The sequence below is a fragment of the Crocuta crocuta genome, unplaced genomic scaffold (genome assembly GCF_008692635.1).
Source record: "Crocuta crocuta isolate KB4526 unplaced genomic scaffold, BGI_CrCroc_1.0 scaffold14, whole genome shotgun sequence".
NCBI classification, from domain to species: domain Eukaryota; kingdom Metazoa; phylum Chordata; class Mammalia; order Carnivora; family Hyaenidae; genus Crocuta; species Crocuta crocuta.
The window spans coordinates 1,018,675-1,043,544 of record NW_027530209.1 but is presented as its reverse complement, the minus strand read 5'-3'; the positions used below and the strand labels follow the sequence as shown (position 1 = coordinate 1,043,544).

At 35.6% G+C, this 24,870-nt stretch overlaps 1 protein-coding gene and 1 long non-coding RNA gene across 4 annotated transcripts in view; one reads left to right on the top strand and one right to left on the bottom strand.

Moving 5' to 3' along the window:
- LOC144232512 (uncharacterized) overlaps positions 1-21,650 on the bottom strand; it is an 84,875-nt gene extending 63,225 nt beyond the window's left edge. Inside the window, exon 1 of the long non-coding RNA XR_013335423.1 lies at positions 21,590-21,650. This is a non-coding gene — a long non-coding RNA (uncharacterized LOC144232512). The remainder of the gene's footprint in view (positions 1-21,589) is intronic.
- The window catches only part of UMAD1 (UBAP1-MVB12-associated (UMA) domain containing 1), a 227,118-nt gene that overhangs the window by 180,831 nt on the left and 21,417 nt on the right, over positions 1-24,870 (top strand). The gene's annotated exons all lie outside the window — the stretch shown is intronic.

Genomic DNA, 24,870 nt, shown 5'->3' with positions numbered 1-24,870 from the left:
CAGACATGCCTGGGTAGGGTGTTCGGTAAAAATGGGGATCACACTGATCCGGGAACATCAGCAGAAGCTTCTCTGAAGCTGCATTTGAGATAGGACCTGAAGGGCAGGTCAACGTTTTGGTAGACAAAAGGGAATGTTTGATAGACAAGACGGAATGTTTTTGGGGGAGGAAAGGCATCAAGCTGCTAAAATGGAGGCAGGTTCAGAGAAGCGTGATTGGTTTTGCTAGAGTTGCAGTGACCTTGTGAAGGAAGTGGTAGGAGCTAAGACTGGAAAGGCAGCCTGGGACCACACTATGGAGGGCCTTCAAGGGACGGAGCAAAATGTATACTTACCTCAGCTGTCAAATTGAAGCAACGATACGGTTTTGATAGAGTGATAGGACAAGTGTGGGGCTTTAAAGGGAAGCAGGCTGGCTGCATACCAGATGAAGTGCAGCGTGACGGACCAGAGGAGGGGAGGTGCACTCGGAGGTGGTGCCAGAATTAAGACCAGTCATCTTTGGACTGTTAGCACTGGGAGTGAAAAGGGGAGTCGTTAGACACACGCAGCATATTGCAGAGTTAGTATTTCTTGTTATTGGCAACTCTCCTGACGTGGAGGTGAAGGACAGGAAGGAGCTGGGTCGGATGCCTGGGAAGAAAGGGGAGAAGTACTTTTCACTGAAACAGACATGTCAGGAGGGGGGCGGATTTAATAGCACTAACTCTTGGGAATTACAAACTGTGGCATGTTTATACAAACAGACAGAGATAGCAGGATAGATGAAGATTAATTCTAGATAGCCAATGTAATGTTTCCAATAAGAACAGTAGAAGAGAAGTATATTTTATCTCACCAGCAGCAAAATCAGCTGGTATTGCTGGGGCACCTTGTTAACATGACAAATGAGGAAATATAAACAGAAAGGTTGAAGAAATTAAATATATTCCTTGGAGCCTATTAACCTTTATACTATGAAAAACTAATTGGAGTGCTTTCATATATGAGCTAAATGTCCAAAACACAACTCTGTGTCTGCTTTAAAAATACTTTTTAGTCACCAAAAAGTAGCTAGGATATTAGTGGTTACTTTTAAAAGTTTCTTTTTAAAATGTTTGAAACAATTAAAAGCAAGAGCAAAATATTCTCTGAGAGAATTAGAGAGTATTCTCATCTCTAATCTTAGGAAAGTCTGTTCCCCATCTCGTTCTGTCAAACACTGGTTTGTAAGGAGGTTCTATGGGTAATTTATCATGCCATAGGCCCCAAGAATGTGGAGCTCTACCCAGGTATCCCTCAAACCCCTAGATAACCTCATATAATTCTGTCATCCATAAATTTCCTAGCCTCTTTCCAGCCTTTGTACATTTTCAGGCTTCACTGTGTCACTGAACAATAAATCTCGTGATTCAGGGACATATTACCAATTATTGAGGGGAAAAAAGTCTTCTCAACCTTCATTGGTAAAATGAAAAGTCCATAATCCACATGGTAGATGCTCTGTGCACATAATTTCAGTTGCCGTTTTCCTTAAGTAATGGGGCATTGTGGAAAGACTGAGCTTTGGAATGTATCTAGTTACCTTCTCTATAAAATGCAAATAATGAAACATTATCCTTCTGGTTGCTCAGGCTGAAACTTGGGAGTTCTGCCGACTCCTCCTGTCTGTCATACATACAACCAATCTACCAGCAAATTCTATTGGCCATACATTCAGCTCCTTCCAGATCCATCCCTTCTTGTCCCCTTCACTGCCACCTCAGTTCAAGCAAATATTATCTCCTATCTGGATTATTATAGTAGCTTCTTAACTCCCTTCTTCCATCTTTGCTGCTCATCAGTCTGTTCTCAACTACAGAAATGATGTGGTGATTCTTTGCAAACATAAAGCAGGTGACTTTCAAGTCCAAGCCAAAGTCTTTGACTGTACCCTCAGGCCCTAGACAATCTGGTTTCCTAGTGACTCCTTTTCCTACTACCATTTCTGTATTCATGCTCTTCTAGCCTCACTGCCTCTTGGTGGTTCAAACTCCTGCCTCAGAGCCCTTGCATTGATTATTTGTTCTGGTCTGGAACACCCTTCTCTCATCTCCTACAAGTGTTTCTTCAGTTATCCTTTGATAAAATTGTAACTCCCCAGTCCATCATGCTCCATACCTCCTTTCTTCTTTATTTTTCTTCCTAGTACCTTTCACCATCTACTATTATACAGTATATTTCACCTAATATTATTATATGTCCTTCCCAGTGCTTGTAACAATGCAAACTTTTTGGCATTGATGATACATCAGAACAACAGATATCATTTCTGAAGGCGTAGCACATAAAATTACACACAGCATCCTGAAATCAAATTTAAAATTGTTTTTATGCAGAAAATTTATTATTATTTAACCTGTGGCGCTGTCAAACATTACTGCCTTCAGAAAGCATTCTTCCACTTTTCTGTTCACTCATTCATGCTTATGAGATCTTCCTGTGATTTGTCTGTCTGTTTGATATTGTATTCCTTAGAAGGTATAGATAAATCTGACATTTACAAAAATGTCAGGTCAGTCTGTAATGGTTTCCAGATACTTAGACTTAAATTTTTTTTCATCTAAATGAATTTATGTCTATTCCATTTTTATTTCAGTTCCATGAATCACTTTTCTAATAGCTTTTGAGGAAGAAAGTTTGTCAAGCTTCCCCCCCACCCAGTGGAATCTAGCAAATACTTTCTACTAATGACTGTTTTGATTAAACAATATATGTCTACTTAGAAAATACTCCGTTGAGTACCAAGTAACTTAAATACATATATAGCACAAATATACACATCAGCAAGGTAAATTATTCAAGGATTCTGGTCTTATTTATGTTTCATCTACCTAATCAGAGATTATTAGAAGTATATTAGCCACTCATCATCGTTGTAATTCTAGGTCGATCTGTATTTCTGTTTTTGTTTTCTTCTGTATATGTTGGCCCTGTTATTTGATGGAATAATATCTGTGACTTTTAAATTATAGATTGTTCTTTTCAACAACAAAATATCTTCTATATATTTTTAAAAGCATTTTCTTGTTAATTTTTATATGACATTTTATTCTAATCCTGGTTTTTGTTTTGCCTTTTTTATTTTTAATCTTTGTTATTTCTAGTCATTCATTCATTCACTGATTAATACAACACATCTATTGAGGTTCTAGCAATATAGGCTTGAATGAGACAGCCAATAGTCCTCTCTTTTGAGGTTTAGATTGTAGTGGAGAGAATCAGGCAATAAACAAAACAATTCTAAGAGTAGCATGTTCTATGAAGAAAAGAAAATAGAATTGTGTGCCAGCATCACAGGCAGCACAATAAGGTAAAAGTTTTATCTTTTAAGTAAGAAAAGGAGATTATTTGTCCTTTATTGAAAGATTTAAAACACATGTCTTGAAATAGCTGAGCTGTGTGATCTTAAATCAGTTATTTTAGGTTTTCTGGTGTTTTTGTTTATCTGTTTCCTTTTATTCTTTTCATTCCTCTGGATAATATCTTGTATTTTTCCCCCCAATGATATGGAAGATGTTATTTTATTGACATAAGTGGCTCTTTTTACATTCTCTAAAAACATTATCTGATTTAAATTTTGACTGTCAAATCTGAGAATTACATCTTTTGTTTTCCACTTTGAAACATGTAAAATATAATTTCCATACTCCTTACTTATAGTCTTTATTAACATAAGCTTAAGGGTTGGATTTAATCAATTGTATTAAACAGCTATTCATAATGTGGGTTTCATATCCACAATTAAATTGATTTACCTTTATATTTAACTACTTTTAATGGCTACCATCAATCTTTATAAAATAATTTTATCTTCCTGAATTTCTTAATTTTGATACTAAACTTCTTTATGTAATTACTTTAAAAATGACTTGAAGAATTGTCTTAAGCTCTTACAGACTTAAAACTTCTTTTCTGTTTTGTTTACAAATGAACAGTTTTACTGGCTATAAAATTCTCATGTTACAATCGTTGGGTACTCCCAAATTATATATGTATTATTACTTCATTGTCTTATAGGTAGGTAGCTTGTTTTGTCTTTTCTGTTTCATTCTACAGTTTAGTTTCTCTACCTTTGAAATTTAAAAATTTTACCATATATAGCAAATTATGTGGGTTTCAAGTTTGGTTTCTTCCTAAAGTATCCATTAATATCTTTGATTTCACTCTTCTTCCCTCTGTTCTCTTTTTGTCATTTTATCTTTTTAAATTTTGCTATTACATTTGCTATTACATTATATTGTGGCAGACACAAACTTAAATCACTTCTAGTCAAACTCCTTTTAACCAGACCTAAAATATTTTCACAGAATTCAAAGGAATATTGATTCTTCGGTCAAAATTCACGAAATACATAAAGAAACAGGGTTGTATGCATGCCGAATTAACAGAAATGACAGAATCAAATCTAAATAGTGGTCAGATATTGGTTGGTATGTCTCATATAATACAAGATAATTATGTTTATTATATTTGAAGGATAGAAAACAAACTTGGAAATATGTTAAGGATCATAAGATTTTTTTAAAAAAAAGATCAAGCATATTTGGAAAAGGACAAAAATGAAACATTAGGAATTAAAAATAGTCATTCAATGCATTGGTTGACATTTAGCATTTTAGACCTAGATGAAGAGAAATTTTATGGGCTAGAAGACTGATCCAAAGGAGTTACTTAGAGGGGTGCCTGAGTGGCTCAGTCAGTTAAGCGTCCGACTTCGGTTCAGGTAATGATCTCACAGTTCATGGGTTCGAGCCCTGCGTGGATTCTGTTCTGACAGCTCAGAGCCTGGGGCCTGTTTTGGATTCTGTATCTCCCTCTCTCTCTGCCCCTCCCCTGCTCATGTTGTCTCTCTCGCTCTCTTTCAGAAATAAATTAAAAAAACATTAAAGAAAAAACGAAGGAGTTACTTAGAATGTATCAAATAAACAGAAATGCAAAATCATAGCATAGAGAGTGCTAATGTTATATATTACATTATAATGACGGTTAATATAATAGCTAATATTTTAATGTAACGTATAATGCAGTGACTGAGGAGGTCTAAATTGCATCTTAATGGAACCCCAGAAGCAGAAGGGTCCAACTCAGAGGATGGGGCAGAGACCGTATTTGAAGAGGTAGAAGCTGATAATTAGCCAAAACTGGTGAAATATATCAATCTTAACATTTAGGAAGCCCCCAAAATTAAAACACACACACAGAAATCAGAAATCCACCTTAGACATATGATATTGAAGCTACACAACACTAAAGACAAATAAAATATCTTAAAAGATTGACTCCAAGAAATAACAGATTTACAGCTGACTTGCCGATAACAACAATGGAACCTGAAGGCAGTGAAGTAGTATCTTCAAAGTGATGAGAAAATATTATTGTAAACCTAGAATTCCATATTCAGCATAAATTTTAAGAATAAGGGCAAATAAACTTCTTTTTAAATATACAAAACCTGGGAGAATTTGCATCAACAGACCCTCTTCTGAAGGAAATTCTAAATGATATACTTCAAGCAGAAGAAAAATGATCCCAGCTGGAACACATAAACTGCATAAAAGAATGAGAGACTAAGAAAGTGGCCCATATGAGAATAAATTTAAGCTGAAATCAAGTTATAAAACAAAAACCAGTAATGGATTATAGCAAATAACCTAGGAGAGAAGTAGTTGAAATTAAAGCACCATAAAGTCTTTGTTGTATGTAGGAGGATGATAAAAACACAGACTGATTTGCTTTGTTAAGTGTGCATGCTAATATTTCTAGGGTAATTACTAAAATAAAGGAAATAATATAACTTTTAAGTTAGTGGCTATTTCAGGGGCACGTGAGTGGTTCAGTCAGTTAAACATCTCGCTTCAGCTCAGGTCATGATCTCATGGTTTGTGGGTTTGGGCCCTGGGTGGGGCCCTGTGCTGACAGCTCAGAGCCTGGAGCCTGTTTCTGATTCCATGTCTCCCTCTCTTTCTGCCCCTCTCCCCCTCTGCTCTCTCTCTATCAAAAAAATTTTCTTTAAAAATTAGTGAAATATTCAAAAAGAAATAAAAACATTCAGTCAACCTAAAAGAAAGTGAAAATGGAGAAAAAGGGAGACCAAGAGCACACATAAGACGGTAGAATAAATGGAAATATATAGAATAAATGGACTGATATATTTCCATTTAACAAAAGCCTCTGTTAAAAAGCAAAGTTTAATTAGATTGATTGCAAAACATTAGCTTAAAAGAAATCTAAATATAGTATTGGGATTTACACGAAATCCATGTAAATCCTTAGGGTAGAGAAATGTTTCAAGAAAAAGGATGACATAACTAAAATTAAAGTCTGAATAGCCTTTAAGGCAAAAGGTATTACTAGAGATAGAATGTCACTAGATCATGGTAAAAGGTTCATTTTACCAGGACAGTACAACAGTTCTAAAGTTGTATGCCCCAGTAACATGGACTAAAATTATATAAAGTATAAATGGACAAAAACACAAGGATAAAAAGAAAAATCTAACACCAGAGTTGGAGATTGGAATATGCTTCTCTTAGTAATTCATGTATCAAATAGCTGAGAGATCAGCAAACTTTTTCTTTAAAAGAACCATATAGTAAATAATGGGCTTTGTAAGGCATGTATGTTCTCTGTCGCATACTTCTTTTTGCACCATTTTTAGCAACAGGCTACAGGCCAGATTTGGCCAAGTATGCTCACCACTGAAATACACAGCCACCAGGAAGGATGTGAATGATTTGATCATCAGACACAACAAGGTTGATACAACCACACACCTATACAGAATAAACATTATTTTCAGAGATGCATGGAACATTTATAAAAATAAGTCACATACTGGACCATGGAGCAAACATAAACAAAATTCTTTTTTTTTTAAATTTTTTAATGTTTGTTTTATTTATTTCTGAGAGAGAGAGAGACAGTGTGAGCAGGGGAGGGTCAGAGAGAGAGGGAGATACAGAATCCGAAACAGGCTCCAGGCTCTGATCTGTCAGCACAGAGCCCGATGCAGGGCTCAAACCCATGAACAATAAGATCATGACCTGAGCTCAAAACAGACGCTTAACCAACCGAGCCACCCAGGCACCCCCATAAACAAAATTCTTTAAATTGTTTTAATCAACCAAACTCCAGTCAACTAATAAAATTTGTAAAATCACTTTTAGCAATAATTTGGCATTTTTCATAAATTGAATATGTGATTCCTATGACCTAGCAGTTCCACTCCTAGATATCCTAGAAACACTTTTGCACACCAATGGACGTGTGTAAGAATGATCACGGTAGCACTACTTATGACAGTAGCAACTGGAAACAATACAAATATTCATCATCCATAGAATAATAAATAATACTTATTCACAAATGAATAATGAAATGAATTCACATCCAAGGACATGAATATAGATTTAGAACTGCTTCACCGGGCAATATGGATGAATCTTAATAAGAGAATAAAGCAACCACAGAAAGATAAATACAATGATAAGAAGTCAAAACATTTAACACTCTATGGTATATTGTTGAGAGCTATAAATATTTGTAATGCAACTCTAGAAAAAGCAAGACATACACAGAATTCAAAATTGCACTTGGTAAAAAACTATAAAGACTCTACCAAAGAAAACTGTTAGCACAAGTAACCAAATTCAGAGAAGTTGCTGGATACACAGTCAGCAAAATCACTTGTGTTTCTATACACTAACAAAAAAAATTTAATCTCACAATAGCATCAAACAATAACAAACTTAGGAATAAATTTAACCAAGGAGATGGAAGTTCTGTACACTGAAAACAATAAGACATTGATGAAAGAAATGGAAGAAGACACAAATTAATAGATATATTCTGTTCACGGATGAGGAAGACTTAATGTTATTAAAATGCATGTACTATTCAAATCTATCTACAGAGTTAATGCAATCTCTCTCCAAATTTCAGTGACAGTTTTCACAGAAATAGAACAAACAATCCTAAAATTTGTATGGAACCACAAAAGACCCCAAGTAGCCAAAGCGTTCTTGAGCAAGAAAAATAAAGCTGGAGGCATCACACTCCCTGATTTCAAACTATATTATGAACTTATAATAATCAAAACAATATAGTACTGGCATAAAACAGACACATGGACCAGTGGAACAGAATTGAGAACTCAGAAGTGAACTCCTAATAACATCTGACACCTAACATTTGACAAGGGAGCCAAGAATAGTGAATGAGGAAAGGTCTCTTCAATAAATGGTATTGAGAAAACTTTAAAAAGAACAGCAAAGGAAACCATCAACAAAATGAAAACGTAACCTATAGAGTGGGGAAAAAATACTTGCAAACCATATATCTGATAAGGCGTTAATATCCAAAATATATAAAGAAATCCTACAACTTGGTAGCAAAAAAACCCCAAATAATCCAATTAAAATCTGGGCAAAGAACCTGAACATTTTTCCAAAGAAGAGAAACAAATTGCCAATAGGCACATGAAAAGGGGATCAGCGTCACTAATGATCAGGGAAATGCAAATCAAAACCACACTGAGGTATCACCTCAGATTTCTAGAATGGCTGTTATCAACAAGACAAGAGATAACAAGCGTTGGTGAGGATATGGAGAAAAGGGGACTTATGTGCCCTCTTGGTAGGAATATAAGTTGGTACAGCCACTATAGAAATCCTAAATACTCTTACCACACACACAAGAAGGTTACCATGTGAGATGACCATGGCATAAGTAAATTTACTGTAATAATTATTTCACTATATGTGTGTGTGTGTGTGTATATATATATGTATGTGTATACATATATGTACACCAAATCATCTCACTCTATACCTTAAACTTACACAATGTTATATCTTTGGGACAATACCGTGTACATACATATATGTATATCTATGTACCAAATCATCCCACTCTACACCTTGAACTTATACAATGTTATATGTCAATTATATTTCAATAAAGCTGAGGGGGGAAAAAAGAATAGCATTTACTTTCTAGTCAAAGAGGGAAAGGAATAGATGGAGATAAAAAGACACAGAGTAAACTTCACAGTTTCTCATAATGTTCTATTCCTTCAACTGAGTGGTAAAAAACAAGTGCTTGTTGTATTTTATTCTTTATGCCTTACACATATTTTAATATATTTATGTCCTCATTGTTTAAGAAATGAAGGAAGATACACAGGAAGGATGGGGTAAGGAAGTGTGGAAACAGCAAAAATGGACAACTTTTTGTTTGAGGCATTTTATACAGAAGAACAGAGCGATAGAGCACTAGGAGGGAGATATGAATGCTAAGACTTTTTTTTAATAGGAGATGTTCTACCATATTGGATGCTAATAGAAGTGATCTCGTAGAGAACTGGAAATTCATAATTAGGAATTTCAAGAGCAAACTTCTTAAGAAATCATGCAGTGCACAAATGAATGATTTGGCCTTAAGGACAATTGAACCAGTTTATTGGAAGTTGGAGGAATACATGGTACAGTAAGTTGGTAAATTTTTTGGTGGGAAGTTAAAGATGATCTCTAGAGATTTGGGGCCATAAATTTGAAATGAAACTAGTCAGCATAATTTGGTGCTTTCCGCCAATCCACGTCCAGCTATTCAAGTGTGTACAGGTTTACAGTTGGCATAAAATTGGGTTTTACTAGATGAAAATCATGTGTGAACAAACGTGGCAATGGAATTTAAGGTGTATGCAGTGAGACAGTTTCAGTGATGAAACACACAATCCAAGCTGGATGAAAAAGGAAGACATGGGGACATTCTGGACCCAAAAACAATGGATTTGCCATTTTTTGAGAGGTCACTGAGTTATCAGAGTACAATTTCTAGAGTGTGTGAGGTAGACTGTTAGGTGATGGCAGAAAACAGAGTTCTGGGACTAGGAGTTTTATTAGTAATCTCAAAGTCTAGGTTGACCATGGAAGTACATGGCTGTTGTGGGCTGAACAGGAACAATTCTGTAGTACACGGACCTGCAAGGAAGGAGTGTTGAAGGGGTTGTATATCCGTGGTTTTCAACCCCGGCCACACATAACCTGAGGAGCTTTCAAAGAACATCAATGCTGACCCTACCCCAAGCCAATTAAATCAGGATCTCTGTGTGTGGTTTCTGGGGAATTGCTATTTTTAAGAGCTCCCATGTAATTATAATGTTCGTTCTGAATGGGGAACCACGAGTCTACATGAACATTGGCATTGCTGAGAATGGCCATAAGGGACATGTGGGGAGAAAAGTATGGTGAGTTGGAGGAGTATGGAAGGAAGAAGGGATGATTCAGAGGATCAGTGTCTCCTTGAAAGACACTTAAGTCACTACATACAGTGTGAGCAGTTGATAAATAGTAGCTTTTGGTTTTTGCTATCATTATTGACAGTAGCATTATACTCAGAAAAAAGTCCAGTTCTTCTATTCTTAAAGAATCCTTGCAAGAGGTTAAAACCCACTGATTTTAGATGACCATCAAGAAGGGTTCCTAATAGGGGCGCCTGGGTGGCTTAGTCGGTTAAGCGTCCGACTTTCGCTTAGGTCATGATCTCGAGGTTCGTGGGTTCGAGCCCTGCGTCGGGCTCTGTGCTGACTGCCAGCTCAGAGCCTGGAGCCTGTTTCAGTCTGTGACTCCCTCTCTCTCTGACCCTCCCCTGCTCACGCTGTCTCTCTCTCTCTCTATCTCCTAGAAATAAATAAAACATTTAAAAAAAAAAAAGGGTTCCTAATAGAGTTTGNATCTCCTAGAAATAAATAAAACATTTAAAAAAAAAAAAAGGGTTCCTAATAGAGTTTGGGGGGGAACCCCTAGAAATTGGCAGTATTCTTCCTTGACCTTCCAGAGAAATACTAAAACGAGGAGGAGCCCCAGCCCATCATTGCCCTACCCGGCAGTCTGCAAGCATCAAAAGTTAGCTGGTCAGGAATTAGATACCACTCCCTTCCTTTGGGAGCCAAGCAGTCACCCAGTAGACCCATTTTCTTGTGTGTAACCTGAATGCTAGGTAACTGCTGGGTATTCGCCCACCATAAAGCATCTAAAAGGCTTTTAGTTGTGTTTCAGCATTCCCATGGCAGGATTGGGAATGCGGAGCAGCATCAGACATTAAACACATAACACTAATATTTTACATTTTCCAAACTTTGTGTTTTTCACATTCTTGCCCCCTCCCCTACAAAAGGAACTGTATTAATCAGTATCAACGGTACTACTTAAAGCTAATGTGTAGTTACTGGCACTGCAGTGACTTCTCAAAACGTGGTCACACTAAAGAATGCAAAAAATTCTAGGTACAAACTGCAAATGTAACAGTCTTATTTTTGTGTTATTGCATACAAAACATGTTTTCATAGAGACTCATTGGATCACTGAAAAAGCTGGCAGGCACATCTTACAAAAGATAATGTCAAAGAAATAATTGGAAAATATTCCCATCTGGAACATTCCAGATTAGTTCTATTTTAGTTTGAAGAAGAATGAGATTCATCTTTCTCTTTATATCCAACCAAATTTTAGTTTGCTGTAAAGAGACCTAACCTCCTATGCTTTATTCCCAGTCCTCTCTGTTCTCCATAATAGTTCTCATCAGCTTGTATTAAATGAATAAAAGAGCTAATTTAAAAACCGATCATCTGATACATGAAGGTGTATACTTTTCTCCAACCCTACAAAAATAATGATGACAAGGCTGAAAAATGATCCTTTACAGTAAAGAATGTGATTTCTGTACAGTGTCTCTGTTAGGTAAGCACAGACAGTAAACTAAACAAAAGCATAAACCAGTCATCTTTTAAGTACCTTCAGCTGTGTTTCTGTCCTTATCTCACACTCGAGATTCCCAACTATTCACTTACTACGTGCATGACTCTAAGTGAGTTTAGCTCTATGTGCTCCACTTCTGCCTCTGTAACATGAGGGTATCTCTCCCTCTGTCCCTCCCCCCACACTGTCTTTAAGGGAGTATATTATTAAAAGCAAAAGGGGTTATAGAGGTGGAGACACTTCGTAAACTGGAAATTGCTACATGTAATGGTTTTCGTTGCCATTGTCATTCATTTTGTTGTCATTGCTATATTTCTAATTTAAAAGGTGGATTTTAACTTATTGTGGTAAGTATCACCAAGACTAGACAGGTTTAACACTTGATTGGGGACGGGGGCACCTACATGGCTCAGTCGGTTAGAGGTCTAACTTTTGCTTTAGGCTCAGTTCATGTTCTCACAGTTGTGAGATTGAGCCCCATGGCAGACTCTGGGCTAGGCATAGAGTCTACTTAAAATCTCTCTCATCCCTCTCTCCCTCTTCCTCTGTGCCTCTGCTTATGTTTGTGTGCTCTCTCCAAGATATCTAGATAGATAGATGATTGATAGATAGATAGATAGATAGATAGATAGATAGATAGATAGATAGATAGATAAAAATAAATAAAACTTGATTTGTTATTATCAGGATAAGCATAGGAACTTAGGACATTTAAAACATTTTACTGTGGGGGCACCTGGGTGGCTCCGTCGGTTAAGTGTCCACCTTAGGCCCAGGTCATGCATGATGTTGTGGTTCATGGGTTTGAGCCCACACTGGGCTCTGTGCTGACAGCTTGGAGCCTGGAACCTACTTTGGCTTCTGTGTCTCCCTCTCTACCTCTGCCCCTCCCCTGCTCTCTCTCTCTCTCTCTCTCTCTCTCTCAAAAATAAACATTAAAAAAAAACCTTCAAAACATTTTACTGTGATCAAAAATGTAGGATACATTATTAAGTTCTAAAAGAAAAATAGCATTACATTTTCTGATAACTTGGGCGCATTTCCCTGATGGTATTGAGTACAATATAGCAAGATAAATGAAGCTACCTTTTTATTTTATGGACAGCTATTATGTGACTATTTCACTGAGAATAAGTTCACTAGCTGAAGAAAGCTTTTATTACCCTAGGGGGAAAAAAATCAAGAGTATGTGTCTTACTCAATATCTGTCTTTCAGAAATCCTGGTTGTTGGAGGTTCATTTTATTTCAGCCCCTCCTCAGAAAATTATTTCCTTCTACCATTCAACAAGCATTTCCTAAGCACCTGCTCTGTGCCAGGCATGGGTCTCAGGAATGAAGGTAGAGTGTAATTATGAACAAGATAGACATGGTCCAGGGCTCCCCAGAGCTTTCCGTCTATGGGGAATAGTTACAGAAACCTTAAACACTCTGTCCTGTGTCTGTGAAGAGGGGAACCATGGACCAGAATCTGCCAAATGGAGAAGCTTGCATTTCTTAAATATGATTCTGTTTAAGATGGTCCATCCCATACAGTCCATACAGATCATGACCTGAGCTGAAACCAAGAGTTGGATGCTTGACCAACTGAGCCGCCCAGGTGCCCCAAGCCCCCTGTTTTTAAAGTTGAGCACTTGAGGGGTGCCTGGGTGTCTTAGTTGGTTAAGCGTCCGACTTTCGCTTAGGTCATGATCTCACGGTTCGTAGGTTCGAGCCCCTCGTCGGGCTCTGTGCTGACTGCCAGCTCAGAGCCTGGAGCCTGTTTCGGTCTGTGACTCCCTCTCTCTCTGACCCTCCCCTGCTCACGCTCTCTCTCTCTCTCTCTCCTAGAAATAAATAAAACATTTAAAAAAAATAAAATAAAGTTGAGCACTTGAGTACCCAGTTTGTGAAAGGCCAACTGCTTTGGCCTGCAGATGTCTCTGTCAGGGCCCATACCTGTATATTCTCTAGATTCACTGCCAAAATGAACCTCTTTCTTGGTCCCATCAATTGCTCCTTGGGTGGTTCTAGTACTAAAATGATTATTAAAGACTGGCAAATTCTTCAGTGAGGAATGGTAAACCTGATTTAAAATGAAAGATCTTCAGAACTTAGCGTACTTTTCTCATTGCTTCTAGAGCTTTATGAAAACCCCTATTTCTTTTAATCAGCTTCTGCAGGGATTGATTGGCAGTGAAGAATACTATTCTTATTTTTAGGCACAGAAAGTAAATGAAGATCAAAGTGTACTGCCTATGGTTATGGCATTTAATACCATCTAATGTTTTATTGAGCTCTGTATTTGAAGTGAATTTAAGCTCATTCATGATTAGGCAACTAGTAGGCAGGAGAACCCCTAGAAAGAAAGACTTAGTGAAAGGGTTGCCATATTTTCTGTAATGGGGGATACTTTCCGCTGCATGATTCTCAGATAAAATCCTTTTCATCCGGGAAAAAGAAGTTCTGGCTCTGGAGCCAAACTGATCTACGTTACAATTCTATCACTTCCAGAATTTTCTGAATTGACATTACTTGTCCCAGGCCCAGTACTGTTAATTCTGTAACCCCCGCACCAGACCTTTCCTCCCCACCTTCCCCACCACTCCTCCAACTCAAAAACTATCAGCAAGATCACATACACGCATATGTTTTTATAAGTCTAAAATAGAGGTTCGCTGACAAAAATAAACTGAGCAAGATACTAAATTCTTGGTTTATGATACAGTGGTCCTTTCTGGCTCGCCAGTGGGAAGGAACACTTCCTAAATTCATAGCCTCCATCCACCTGACAGAAAAAATGTGCAGCTAATGTTGCTTTGGTGATACTCTGGTTCCCTTTCCTCCTTCCCTTTAATAAGAGGCTGGCACAGCCTTCCCACATGTCCATTATGGAGTCACCTACAGATAGAATTACTGCAGACTCTTCATCTGAATCTCCAAATGGGAACTGGTTGATAAGAGGGCACAAATTATGCAGTCTGGATTTCTGCCCTGAGCAAGCTCCATGCCGCAATCTTAGCCATTTCTCCTCTCAAGGTGCTGCTCAAGGTTTGAATTTCACTTATCATTTAGATTGTTATAAAGTGGCTTGCTTGATTGTGCTTCTTTTACTAACTTACTGTTTGTTAATACTCCTTAGAGGAGCCAGGGTGCATTACACAACAGCGACGCTGATGTTAATTCCTTTCTGACATCATTGTGTCACTGCTGCCATTCATTGACATTCAGATTAAAAGGACAGCCCTTCTTTAGGAGTGATTTCACCTAGCGTGTGATTATCTGGATTTTTTTTTTCCTTTTTTCCATTTTACTTAGACTATAAGAATACAAGGCTGAATCATAGGCGGTTAATTTTTTTTTTATGTCTGCCTTCCCATAGGCTTCAACCCATGTGCGTCATGGGTTAAGGACCCTTTAATTTACTATTTACAGCCCATGTGCTTCTAAAAAGATTTTCACTTGGCACTAAGAGCTTAATTTGTTAATATGTTATCTTCTACAATTTATATTATATAATAATTGTATATTGAAAGACGTGAGTGACTTGTTATATAAAAGAAATGTCCATCAAAGGTGAATATTCAGGCTTCTGTAGTTGGGGAGCTTCACAGTGCTTGTATTAAACCACACTGTGTGGAGAGTCACTTTTATTAAGTCTAATTGCTGCCGGTATGCCTTTTATATTGCTTCAGTATTCCTGAAACATTTTATATAAATTATTAGAGAATAGACTGCACAGTCCATAGACTTCTAAACTATACTCATGTGGCTACTGAGCACTTGCATGTGGGTAGTCTGAATTGAAATGTGCTGAACTGAAATGTGTGTATAAAATACACACTGGATTTCAAAAACTTAATATGAAAAAAGAATCTAAAATATGTCAGTATTCTTTATGTCAATTAGTTGTTGGACTGAGATCTTAGATATATTGGGTTAAATAAAATATACTTTTAAAAATTAATTCCAGCTGTTTTCCTTTTTCTTTTTTACTGTGGCTAGTGGAAAATTTTAAATTACATATGCACCTCTTATTAATTTCCATTTAACAGAACTGACCTAGAGAATTAAAGATCTTCTAATCTAACCCCTTCATTTTAAAGATAAAAAAAACACAAACAGAATTCAGAAGAAGTAAGTGACTTGCTTTATGCCACATAGGATCTTAGTATTGTAGTCAAGTTTGAGAATTTCCTAGAAATTCCGCTCAAATCTTAACCAGTGCCCTTTTCAGTAACCCCAGCTTTTTTTGACTCTGATACTTATATTATAAGAAGAAATGTCTATTCTTCATAATTTCTGACTCAATCGTTTAGACAGAGCAAAGATTCTTTCTATAGTGAGTATGAAATTTTTTCAATTTGTTTTATAAGTTTGAAATTTTAGTTATTAGCTTTTCTTAAAATGGAGGTAGTTTTCCTTATGAAAACCTTAAAACAGGACATAATAGCATTAGAAATATTTTAAAAATAGATCTAGTGAATGCCATACTAAAGTTTTCAATCTCATTGCAAGCTTCTATCATAAATTTCAAATTTTTATTGGGGATGCTTAAGTCACACTATCATGATAGCGTATAACCTGGAAATGATGCTAGTAGAAAGAAAAGCCTCCTTGCCATAGATTTCCTTGGTGAATTGTTAGGCAACTAGTTATTTTCTCTTACTAAGCTTTAACACTCTCAGTGTTGGCATTGTGAGAACAGACTTTATTTGAGCTAAAGAACTGCCCATGTGTAGGAAAGTCATTCAGAGTTCAGTTTTTAAGAGCAGCATAGTGTTCTGGGGTATACAGAGTGTGACCTTGGATCAATTATTTAATATCTGTGTCTCATTTTCCTTGCCTGTAAATTACAGATAATACCAGTTATCTGTAGGGTGGCTGTGCAGATTTGAATGACACATATGTAAAGCATTTATAGGTGGCATAATATTCCATGATATCTCACAGTATCAATTGTATCTTAGTATAAAGAAAAAATAAAAGAGCAAGTGTTTGCTCTGCTCTTTAAAATATTTTTAGCCTCTTTCCTCCCCGTTTCCCAGAAATCCTCTACCATTGTAGTAAAAGTTCTTGGTCATATCTGGTTATGAGGATATCTTGTTTTCCATAAAGAGATAAAACTTCTTAATTATAATCTGAGAGCATCACAATCCTTACAGTACTTATAGCTGGCTATATTCTCATTGTAAACATACTATCCATAAAATATCACATTTATAAAATAAAATGTAAATAGATGAGACTGTGTTAAAAAGCTTATCTAAAAACTAGTATTATTTTTCCAATTGCATTAAAAAGAATAAAATACTCAGAAATAAATTTAACCAAGGAAGCATTACGTTCCCTGATTTCAGACTATATTATAAAGCTATAGTAGTCAAAATAGTTTGTTACTGCAATAAAAACAGACACCTAGCTCAATGGAACAGAATAGACAGCCCAGAAATAAACCCACATGTATGTGGCCAATTAATTTATGACAAAAGAGCTAAGATCTACAATGGGGAAAGGACAGTCTTCAATAGGTGGTGCTGGGAAAATTGGATAGCAACATGCCAAAGATTGAAGCTGGACCACTATCTTACGTTGTACACAAAAATCAACTCAAAATGTATAAACACTTGAATGTAAGACCTGCAACTATAAAACTACTAGAATTGGAAACATAGGCGGTAGCTCATTGACATTGGTTTTGGCAACGATTTTTTGGATATGACATGAAAGGCACAAGTGACAAACGCAAAAACAAACACAAGTGGGTCTGTATCAAACAAGCTTCTGCACAGTAAAGAAATCAGTCAACAAAATGAAAAGGCAACTAATAGCATGAGAAAAATATTTGCAAACCATATATCTGATCATGGGTTAATATTCCAAAATATATACAGAACTCCTACAAAACTCAATAGCAAACACCCCCCAAAAATTCAGTTAAAAAATAGTCAGGAAGAAAATGTTTTTAATTAAACATAGGCAGAAGATCTGAATACACATTCTTCCAAGAAGACCTGTATATTGCCAACAGGTGCTTGAAAAGGTGCTCAATACCACAAATCATCAAGAAAATGCACATTAAAATCACAATGAGCTAAAGCTTCACACTAGTCAGAATGGCTATTATCCACAAAAAGAAAAAAGAAAAATAGCAAGTGTTGGCAAGGACGTGGAGAAAAGGAAACTCTTGTGCATTGCTGGTAGGAATGTAAATTGGTACAGCCACTATGGAAAACAATACGGAGGCTCCTCAAAAAATTAAAAATAAAATTACCGTATGGTCCAGCAATTCTACTTCTGGGTATTTATCCAACAAAAAGCAAACACTAACTGGAAAAGGTATCTGCACCCCTATGTTCGCTGCATTATTATTTGCATTAGCCAAGAAATGGATGCAACCTACACGTCCATCAGTGGATGAATGCATAAAGAAAATGTGCCGTGTTTGTGTGTGTGTGTATAATTCAGCCTTAAAACAGAAGGAAATCTTGTCATTTGTAACAAAATAGATGGACCTGAAGGACATTATTCTAAGTGAACTAATTCAGAGAATGGCAGATATCTTATGATCTCACTTATATGTATAATCTAAAAAAGAAGAAAATAAGATTCTTTCAATTGGCTTTTCTAAATCATGGTCAAATATTGATGGTCTTTGGTTATGCTTTGGTTGTTGTACCAGATACTGTTAAAACACTGAATTAGATTGTAAAACTTGATGCGTATTGAGAATCCGATTATTGATACAATTTTCAATAATAATTGTTCCCAGATGTCAAATATTTTAAGTATGGCAATTGAGTCACATAAGTTTAAAGGGTTTTGACCTTAAAAAAATATTTGATCATACGTGCAATCAGAATTCATTTCTTTTTGCCCACCACCCACCCTATTTCTTCTTACTGCCTGCTGTTCCTGCCTTATAACACTTCCCAGTCATTTTCCTTGTGTTTTGTCAAATTTTCCCTCTGTGCTAGAATCCTGACCGAAGCAGCACCGTGACTGTTTCCCACTCTGTCTGCTGCCAAGCACTGTGCCAGACACACTATAGGGACTCAAATATTTCTTGAATAGATGAATGCAGTTGACCTTATGATTCCTAATTCATTTCTTTCCTCTGTATTATACTGTCTTACCCATTTTTATAATTAGGATGCACATTTTTTAACTGTAGAATGAGAGTCATTATTTATATCTGTTTGGCTGAATTTCTTAAAGCCATTTGCTTTCTTTACATGTACTTAGAAAATTCTTAAAATATTTTTAGGAGACAATCATTTCTTGATGTATTTGAGCCAATATGAATTAAGCCCATGAGGAATTTTTTAACTTATTACTAAATGAGGAAAGGAATTCTTGAAAGTTTCAGATACCAGTGGAAGTGAACCACTGATACATTATCTGGCATATCATTTTTAAAATAATTTTTAACATTTCTTAATAATATTAACTGACTAAATTCTTGAGGCCTCTTTGAACTAGTCATTTGTTTTTCTATAATAACTTTAACTAAATTTAACAGCATCTGTTATACTACTGAATGTATCAAAATACACCTTATGGTTGCTCTACATTTTATTTGCCATCTCAATATAAAATGACATACAATTAATGTTTTCAAAAAGAGATGACATTTTAGCAATTTTTAATGCATTCCAGTGCATTTGGTAATGGGGTTGAATTTACACAAATGTGTGGTTTCACTGCAGGAAGTCTCCAGTTCCTAACATCAACAGTTGCTCTGGTGTCTAAAATGTTCACAGTTTAGTTAAAGTTATGCTCAGTACCAAATGTATCACTTCCACCAAGAAAGGTGGAGTCTAATGACACTTCTGGTGGCCTCAAAAATGACAGCAGATGATATGCTGAATCCGGCTTACTGTTACTGAAATCTTGTTAGAAGAAGTAATTTCTCTGAGCATTGTTAAAAGAAAGGGAGAAATATATAAAATATTGACTGGATTACTGCCTGGATTCATACCACTTGGATTTGGAAGCCAGGAAATCAGTATAAAAATTGTAATCGGCCCTTTTATTATTCAGTAATCAAACTTAACAGAAAAGACAACTAGAAAGTCAAGTCTACTTTTAGAATTATTAGGTTGATTATCAGTATTTCTCAAGGAAAGATTTTTTTTTTAAAAAAAGCTATATATACTCTGGCAATTCTGTCATATTTTACTGCCTGCTTTATTAAAATTACTTTCTCAATTTATAAAGATAATGATTTCTCTTGTTCCTTGAAAAACTCTCTATGCCAAATTCTTACAATGATGTTAGTCTACCTCTTATTTAAGACACAATGATTAGTTTTTTATTACTTGAATTTCTTAGAATAAAGTATTTCCCTTAGGTAGAAATTTAGGATAATACTGAATATTTTAGACTTAACTGACATTTTCAAATTTCATGATAGTGCTCTTGTTCTTTGAAAAACTCTATATGCCTAATTTTTACAGTGCTATTAGTCTATCTGTTATTTAAGATATGATTAATTTTTATATTACTTGAATTTCTTAAAGTACTTCCTTTAGGTAGAAATTTAGGGTAATACTGAATATGGTAGCCTTAACTGACAGTTCAAATTTCATGATAGCTGGCAAAGAAAAATAACAAACATTTATTAAGTAACTTACTGTGTTCCAGGAACTGCATAAAGGAGCTTTACCAGTGCTATTTCATTCATTCATCACAATATCTTACTAAGTAGGTTCACTTATTCCCATTTTACAGATGAGGAAATGGGGGCATATGAGGATTAAGTAACCAAGGTAAAGAAAACTAAGGTAACTTCTCCAAGACAGCATTGTTGGGGAGCCCTCAACCAGTGTTTTCATATTATCATTTCTATAGCTCAACATAGTTCACTGCAAAAGCATTTGTGGGGGTAAACACATATAAACTCATTTAGAATAAAATTAAGGAGTGTGACCAAGTGGAAGAAAACAAGACAGGGGCTGTGGTCCTAGTGGATTATCAGAGGTGTTTTGATGGAAGGGTAGAGTTACCACCACTTCATTACTTAAGTCTGTAACATTCAAACATTCAGCCGTATTCATTGTCTCTTGTGGGCTGGGCGTACAGTTAAGTGGACAGGGACCTTACCTCGGGAAACACATTTTAGTAGGAGCGACAGACCAAAAACTAATCTAAAAAAAAGGTGGGGGGAGAAACTGATAAAATTATGTCCGGTCATGGTAAATACAGTGAAGGATATAATGAGTGGAGTGAAATTGAGAACAAGTTGGGGGGCTTAACTTTAAGATGGGATGGACAGAGCAGGCTTCTGCATGGACATGGCATTTAAGATGTGACTTAAAGAGTTAGCTGGAGTGAAGCATAGAGAGCAAAGGCAAATTACAAGATGGTACTTTTCCACATTGGGATTGGAAAAGATTAAAAAGCCTAACAAACACCAAGTTTTGGTGGGGTTGTGAGGAAGCAAAACCCTCTCACCCTGTATAAGCCTAAGCAACTACTCTGGAGAACAAATTGGTAATATCTAGTAAATGTGAAAATAATTTTGTACATATATGCTAGAGCAGTTATTCTTAAAAGAAGTCTTAAAAACAATGGACATTTTTAAGAAGTCATAAAAACTTTCTATCATGACTTTAATTGTTGCAAAGGATGGAATTTCCCATACATTGTAAATATTAACATTTAAACATAAAATGATTACATCATTCTTTCAAATATATCCAGTGAAATTGAGATCCCCTAGCAATTAGGTACATGACATCACCCATTTAAAAAATACATGAACAAGCTCTTAACAATCAGAAATTTCACATCATTCCTTTGTCTACCTGAACTCAGATTTCCATCCACTTACCCCAAAGAATTTTATCCTTTATCTTGAAAGTCTTTTATTGATCACGGTACCATATTTCCTGGCAACAAAAAATATTGGTATAAATTATTTTTTTAAAAAATATATGTACTGTGACCATAAGGCCAAGTCTTAGAAAATGTCTTCTGAATTATTTTATTAGTATATAGTCAAAACAATATGTTATAAATTTTATAATAGNTTTGAATGGGATCTCTTGGTGAGATCAAACAGCTTGTTTTCTTTTTAATTACTTCATGCATCCGAGGATGACTATTACTAGTTTGAAACTAACAGTAAAATGAAGAGAAGATATGGGACCACTAGTAATTACAGGGCCAGATGAGGGCTTACAAAGATGGATTCATGTTTCTTAAGTGCGTTATATCGAGTAGAATCTATAATATTCATTTAAATAATATAGATAAATAAAATTTAAAAATGAATATAGATTTATTATATTTAAAAATATGTTGGCAAAAGAATGAAAATATTTCTTTTAGGAGTCTGTTAAGAGATTGAGAAAATAAAAAACACTATGACCGGTATGTATTCCTTTAGAAGAAGAACAAAGCCCAGAGCTAGTAGAAGAAATAATAAAGATTAGCATGAAAATAAATGAAATAGAGACTTAAAAAGCAATAGAAAAGATCAATGAAACCAAGAACTGTTTCTTTGAATAGGTCAACAAAATTGATCAACCTTTAGCCAGACTCCTCAAGAAAAGAAGAGAGAGGACTCCAATAAATAAAATCAGAAAGGGAGGAGGAGAATAACAACTGACAACACAAAACACAAAGGATCATGAGAGAATGTTATGAAAAATTATATGTCAACAAATTGGATGAGTAGATGGTTATCTAGATGAAACCTAGATGAAAAATTATATGCCAAGCTGGAAATGGATAAATTCCTAGGAAGATCCTATCTTCCAGAACCAAATCAGGAAAAAATAGAAAATCTTAACAGACTGATTACTAGTAAAGAATTTGAACCAGTAATCAAAAAATTCCCAACAAACAAAAATCCAAGACCAAACATCTAAAGAGTTAATACCTATCCTTCTCAAACTATTCCAAAAAATAGAAAAGAAAGCTTCCAAATTCATCTGTGAGACCAATATTACCCTGATACCAACTGACTGTATTACCCTGATACCAAATAAAACAAAGACACTATAAAAAAAAATCAATCTACAGGCTGATATCTCTGATGAATATAGATGTGAAAATCTTCAACAAAATTTTAGCAAATGAAATTCAACAGTATATTAAAAGGATCATTCACCAGAATCAAGTGGAATTTATTCCAGTGATGCAAGCATGGTTCAACATTTCCAAAGCAATCATTATGACATATGATCATTACAAAAGATGCAGAAAAAGCCTTTGACAAAATATAACATCCACTGATAATTAAAAACTCTCAATAAAATGAGTTTATACTAAACATACCTCAACATAAGAAAGGTTATTTATGACAGACCCACAGCTACTATCATTCTTAATGACAAAAACTGAGAGCTTTTTTTCTAAGAGCAGGAACAAAGTGAGGATGTTCACTCTCACCACTTTTATTCAACATAGTACTCTAAGTTCTAACCATAGCAGTCAGACAAGAAAACGGAGAGGGCATCAGAATTGGTAAGGAAGAAGTGAAATGTTCACTATTTGCAGATGACATGATACCATATATAGAAAACCCTAAAGACTTCACCAAAACACTATTAAAACTGATAAGTGAATTCAGTAAAGTTGCATGTTACAAAAATTAACATTCAGAAATTAGTTGCATTTCTATACACTAATAATAAAGAGAAATGATGAAAACAGTCATATTTACAATTGCACCAAAAAAAAAAAAAATCCCTAGGAATAAATTTAACCGAGGAGAAAGACCTATACTCAGGAAACTAGAAGACATTGATGAAAGAAACTGAAAACGACACAAATGAAAAGTATACCATGGCCATGAATTGGAATAATTATTATTGTTAAAATGTCCATATTGCTATCCAAAGCAATATACAGATTCAGTGCAATCCCTATTAATATACTGGTAGCATTTTTCACAGAACTAGAACAAATAATCCTAAAATTTGTATGGAACTACCAAAGATCCTCAATAGCCAAAGCAGCCTTGAGAAAGAAGAACAAAGCTGAGCTATCATAATTCCATATTTCAAGATATACTACAAAGCTATTATAATCAAAATAGTGTAGTTAGTACTGGCACAACAATAGACACATATATCAATGGAACAAAGTAGAGAGCCCAGAAAGAAACCAATGCGTATATAGTCAATTAACCTACAACAAGGCAGGCAAAAATGTACAACGGAGAAAATATGGTTTCTTCAATAAATGGTGGTGGGAAAACTAGATAGCTACATGCAAAGGAATGAAACTGAACTGCTTTCTCACACCATACATAAAAATAAAATGGATTAAAGACCTAAATGTGAGACCTGAAGCCATAAAACTCCTAAGAGAAAACATAGGTGGTAATCTCTTAGACATCAGTCTCTATATTTATGGATATGTCTCCCCAGGCTATAGAAACAAAGGCAAAGGTAAACTATCAGAAGCACACCAAAGTAAAAAGCTTTTGCACAGCAAAGGAAACCATCAACAGAGCAAAAAGGCAACCTAGTGAATGGGGGAAGATATTTGCAAATGATATATATCTCACAAAGGGTTAAAACCAAACTATATAAAGAACTTGAACAGCTCAACACCAAAACAAACAAAAACCCGAACAAAACAAAACAAACCAAAAAAACAAGCACTCTGATTAAAAAATGGGTAGAGGACCAGAATAGACATTTTTCCATAGAAGACCTAAAGATGGCCCACAAGCACATGAAATTATGCACAACATCACTAATCATCAGGGAAATGCAAATCAAAACCACCACAAGGCTATCACCTTACCCATCAGAATGGCTAGTATCAAAATGACAAGAGTTTGCAACAACATGGATGGAACTAGAATGTATTATGCTGACTGAAATAAGTCAATCAGAAAGATAAATATCATATGATTTTACTCATATGTGGAATTTAAGAAACCAAACACATGAACATAAGGGAAGGGAAGGAAAAATAAGATAGAAGCTGAGAGGCAGGCAAACTCTAAGTCTCTTAAATATAGAAAACGAACTGAGGGTTCCTGGAGAGGAGGTGGGTAGGGTGATGGGCTCCATGGGTGATGGCATTAAAGAGGGCACTTGTTAGGAGGAACACTGGGTGTTATATAAAAGTGATGAATCACTAAATTCTACT